Source organism: Lontra canadensis, unplaced genomic scaffold (assembly GCF_010015895.1).
Source record: "Lontra canadensis isolate GAN:19392208 unplaced genomic scaffold, GSC_riverotter_1.0 scaffold584, whole genome shotgun sequence".
Lineage (NCBI taxonomy): Eukaryota > Metazoa > Chordata > Mammalia > Carnivora > Mustelidae > Lontra > Lontra canadensis.
This window is the reverse complement of record NW_022631571.1, coordinates 9,606-15,251: the sequence shown is the minus strand read 5'-3', so window position 1 is coordinate 15,251 and position 5,646 is coordinate 9,606.

Below are 5,646 nucleotides of genomic sequence, written 5' to 3'. Positions count from 1 at the left end.
TTCAGATTGCCCAGGTGACAGTGCTGAAGGTTCCTAATGAGAACTACCGGTCTGCTGAGTGCTAGCTAAAGATCCTTTCTTCCTTTCATTCTTTCATTTCACACCTGTCTATTGAGGGTGTTGCCTGTGCTCTAGATCTAGAAATAACCCCAGGGAATCCGACACACAACCCTGTATCCGGAAGTTCACAGAATAATGGGAAAGACCACAAGTAGACCCAGGTTTCTTGTGGCCCCAAACTTAAACAATTTGAAAAGGCCTCTTTAGGAAAAGGGAAATAAAATTAGCAAAAGGGTCTTGGAAGGAGCAAGGGAGGGTCCTGAAGTTTAACCTGTATTAGCTTCCCTGCAATTCTGACTTTGGGGGAAACCAATAAGCACACTTGAACTGACAATTATATGTATTCAGGGCTGATGGGGAAGCAGAAGAGTCTCTTAGAAGAAATGCTGTCTAAGCTAAGACCCCCTTACCCGGATGGGGCAGGGAGACCTGGCAGAGGGAATAATGGGGTACAGGATCCAGGTAAGGGAAAGAAGCTGCCATAGTTTTCAGGGAGTGAGGACAAAAAGCATCTTTCCTCCTTCCTTCACTGCACCCCAAGGCACCGAGGTCCCTCCCAAAGCACAGGGCCCTGAGTTGCCACATTCTAGAGGTTAACAGGACTTGCTCCAGGCAGAGTTTCTGCCTTTCCTCCCAGCTGCTTGGGAGACCTCAGGTCCCAGGAGAAGGCATCCAGGCTTGTTGTCTGCACTCCAAGAACACAAGCTTGCATTGGGCATTTGTTGAAATCAAACAATCCAGAAAAGCTTCCTTTGTCAGAAGTTAACTTGAGGTGCAACAGGCTCCAAACAAGAAAAGATAGGGGAAGGGAGGAAGGAGAAGTGGAGAGAGACTGACTTCTGAAATAAAATCCTTCACTGAGATTAAGAACTCGAGAGACATCTGTCCTAACCCAGAGGGGGTGAAGTTAGTATCCCCTCCAAAAGCAATCAGCAGGGTGTGCTAGTAAACTCTAAGTTTCAAAGGTGATGTTCTAATACCCTTATTTCCTCTCCGTGCAGCCAGTACCCTGCCTGCTCCACCGCCATGCCAATGTACCCCCACTGGGACTCCTTCAACCCTCACAAGCCCAGGCGGAGAGTGGATGGAATGACTTGCACGTTGGAGCCCATGTCTCCAAGCAGTGCACAGCTGGAGCAGCAGCCTATGTCCTGCTGGGCAATGAGGACTTGGAGGTTCACTTTCCCTGGGAAGTTCCAGGACAGACCCCGGCTATGCCTTGACCACCACACAGAAAATGTTGGTAATGTTGGTCATCCTAGGGAAGCCCCTTCTAGGCAACCAAGTCTGGGCTCTGCTCCTGTGTGCACTTTACCTTCTCTGATTTACTTTTTCTTCTCAGTTACCCCATTTGTAAAATGGGAATAATGATACTTGTGGTTGAGAAGGGAGCAATAAGGGGGGGAGGGTTAGATCTAAAAGTTCCCTAGGTTCAGAGTACAGAATGTTACTACATTTGAGGCCTCTGCCTGGTGGCTCCCTCACCACCCCCACACTTTCACCACACACTGTGCTGCAGCATCTCCAAGATCACCTGAAGGGAGGACCCTGACCAAGTTCAGTTGTGGGTTGAGAATGGACCTTTCTCCCAGGAAACGATAGGAGATATCTCCTGCCATGTCACACCTGCACCAAAGATGCAAGCAACCTGGCATTGTAATGGGTGGGGCTGGGGGGGTGCGGCTGGAAGAGCAAGTCCTCTCCAGACACCTGTAGCTCAGCACACTGCTGTCTTTCTCCTGCTTCATCACCCTTCTCTTGGCCCACACCTGCACGTGCATCTTTTTTACAGCTACAGGGTCCTTGTAGTTCTTTTTCACACATTAAATGGGAAAAGAATGAGGAAAATGGAGAGGGAATCTAATTTGCACTGCTACTTAACCTAAATGGGGCATCCCAATCTCCGGCAAAGGGAGAAAGGACCAAGTGGGAGCTGCTGTTCTCTGCTCACCAAAAAGTCATGCTCTCCTCTTCTTCCTGGCTCTCGAGCAAACTATGTTTCCCAGCCTCTCTTGTGGTTATATGTGGCCATGTGACTAAGTCATAGCCAATGGGATGTAGGTGACCTCGCCCATAAAACCTTCCAGGCTCCAGGCTCCTCCATGATTTTTTCTCTTTCTGGATGGCTCCACTGGCTCCAACCTCCAAAGTGACTGTGGAAGCCTGAAGAGACAGGGCCACCTTTTTGACTTGTTAACTCACTCGATACTGTTAGGTGAATAAGAAATAACCATCCATTGTGTTTGAGCTTTTATACATTGGGTTATACCTGAACTGTTAGCCTACCCTAATTCATACAGAACAGAATAGCTCGCAAATCTTGCCACCTCCAGGAAGCCCATGCCAATGTCTTCCTTCTTTCACCCCAATTCCTTTATCAGCTGCTACCTTATATTGCTATTTAATGGAATGTTAACTAAAAGTCAGACTAGGGACTCATGTCTTCTCTGTTTTGTGTCATGTCTAGCAAAGAGATGCTTATAGTCATTAGATAAATCTTCCCTCTGTGCATTTAGTGGGCAGTCCTTCTGCCAGGAATGCCCTTTCGAAGTCTTTTTCTCTGCCTCTGATAATCTCCTGCCATCCCATTTGCAATTATTTGCAATTTCCATCTCTCTCCCTTCTTGGGGTCTTCTCTTTCCACTCCACGCCACCGTGATCTTTCCCCCCTTCAATATATTTACTGCACCTCAGGTCACAGTTTCATTGAGACAACTTTTGCATTAAATGTCTTAGCATTCTGCAGTGTAAACCATAAAATAATGGTGCGTTTAAGAGATGGGCAAGGACCAAGGAAAGGAGAGAAACTGGAAAGGAGAAGTTAAGGAACAGGAAGAAAATTTTGGAGAGCTTGGATGTCATGGAAACCAAGGGGAGAGAGCATTTTAAGGAGGGAGAGGAAACAGCATCAGCTGGTGTGGTTAAGTACACTGGGGACTCCACACACGGGCTTAGCAAGGTGGAAATGATGGGTCCCCTCAATGAGCGGTGAGCCCCAGCACCTGGGCTTAGATGGGATGGAGTGTAAGAAAAGGAGATAGGGAGCATACCTAAGTCTTAAGGAATTTAGGGAGGAGAAGAGGTTTGAGAGGTGGCCAGAGAGAAATCTGAGGTGAGGCAGGGTGCGAGATGATTTTTAGGATGGGTGAGTCTGACTGATGGGAAAGAATGGCAGACAGGGGGAGGTTGAGGAAGAGGATGAGAGGTGGCCAGCACCAGAGTTCCTAAGAAGCAAGGCTGGGTAATGGGTCCAGGACACAGGTGGGGGCCTGGGCTGAGGGGACCCACTTCCATGATAACTAGTGGGATGGAGGAAGGACACTCATCCTCTCTTCTTTCCTAAGTGGTTGTGGGGTTAGGTGTAGAAAGTCAAGTGAGCCCTGGGCTGATGGCTTTGGCGTTTTGTCAGAAAAGGAAACCGAGTGATCTGCTGGAAAGAGGAGCAGCCTCTGGGTGGCCCCAATTCCCTTCCACTCCCAATACTGTCCATTCTAGGGGTGACAGCAGGGTTCCTCAGCCATCTCTCACAGCTCTCACCTCAGCTTCAGGGGCTGACCTGCAGTCTAACACCTCGAAAAAGCTGGGTTGGGTCCCTGGGGCCTGTCTGGAAATAACATTCCTTCAGGTTCTAGTTTCTCTAAATCCTGGACTGCTTCTTCTTCATTGTTCTTCCTGGACCCAGCATGGATTTAACTGGAAAATAGAGGGCCTATTGTTCTGATGCAGTGATAGGAATAGAATTCTTCATTTTGAGAAACTTAGTTGTTAGAATTTTTTTTTTTTTTTTTTTTTTTTTTTTTAAGATTCAGCATCGTTTTCTCATAAGGCAGATGCTCGCTGACTGCGTTTGTCTCCTGTTCATGATGGGCATGTGGATAAAGCCAGTGGTCCCATGCCACGTGGTCTGCGCCTGGACCTATCTCCATAGCTCTCCAAGTAATCCCAGTACTCCCAGCTTTTGGAGGCCGGCTGGGCGCCCTCGCGTCCGCCAGAGGGCGCCGTTGGCTCACAGAGCCGGCCGCGGTGGCCCTAGGCCTGGGGGTGCAGCGCTGACCACAGCGCTGTCCATTAGCCCAGTGACTAAATCACTTTATTACTTCATCCCCTGTTGCAGCGGAGTGGAGCGAGCCAGCCATCGCCAGGGCGCTCATCTGTGCAAGCAAGAGAGGAGCTAACAAGATTTGTGACACTCTTCTTATTTCGAAGTGTCATCCTTGTGACAAGTATTTATAGAGCACAGGGTTGTACCTACTGTGTCCAGGATCCTGGAGAGTAAGTATGGAGATGAGTCATACTGTCTCTCCAAACTTAAAGACTTTTCAGGGAAGTGGCAGAATTAAGAGAAGTTACAAATTAAACAAACTGTAGTTGGGCAGAGGTCAGGGCTATGAGAAGTGAGGGGAAGTGGTGGGAGAGTTCAGGGAGGGGGATCCAGAGGTTCAGCCAGGGACATAAGGACTGGGACAGGGAGGGGTTGGGCCTTAAAAGAGAGAAGGATTTGCTACCCTGAATTACATCTTGGTTGCAAGAGAACCTGTGAATTAACTAGTTCTGGTTGTACATCTGTTATACCTAAATGATTGTTATCGGTGATGAAAAGGCAATATTCCCTGCCCTGGAGATCTATCTCCTTAATCTTGAAAGGTAAATTAGAAATAGAAATGGATTGGCCAAATATCCAGAATGGGTTAGAGATATATAACGTAATCTGAACGGTCAGATTAAAAAAAAAAAAACCCAAAACGAAACCAAAAAACCATGTGTATGTTTTGAGGGGGGCCACGTCTGGCTGGTTCAGTTGGTCGAGCATGTGACTTTTGATCTCAGAGTCATGAGTTTGAGCCCCACGTTAGACATGGACGCTATTTAAAATTAAAATTAAAAAAAATGGTTTCACTGAACAGTAAGATAGTCCTTCTGCTAATTCATAAATTAGCCACAGGAGCCCACAGAAACAGCTGTTACATTTGGTACAGTTATAAAACCATACGCCAAAGATATATCTAATTGGTGTTACCAGACAAGATGCAGAAATAGAGAAGTTAAGGAACAATAAAGTTTTTTTGTTTTAAGGACCTTGTTTACACATATCCCCAAAACCTAAGGAAGAACTCTGTAAATATCATTGTCCCCCAAGAATTATTACAAGTCTGTAATATCCAATTGCACTGAGGCCAGTTAAGTTTGGAACCAATACATTAAAACAAACCTGAATTGATTTATAGAAATTTTGTTTCCAACATATAAAGAGTAATTGGAGTTCTTATCATTAAATGGCGTTGCACTGGTTCTAGTGTAATAATGCGGGAGAATCCGTAAACTGCATCTAGGAAGCATTAAGAGTTGATTGTAGACCTCTAGCTAGTGCTTTCTTTGGTTATTGTTAAAAATTCTCTTGTGTGGCAAGTCAGTGAATTTCTCTAGCTCTCAGTTTCATCATTTAATAGAGGAATTTAATAATAAGAAAGAATATAGGCCAGTTCATCTCCCAAATCTTGCAGCGTGTAACAAACAAGTCTTAGTTCTGCTGTATCTAAATGCCCCCTTAGTGCAGACTTGGTTCTGAAGTCTCTGCAAGTTCTCTGA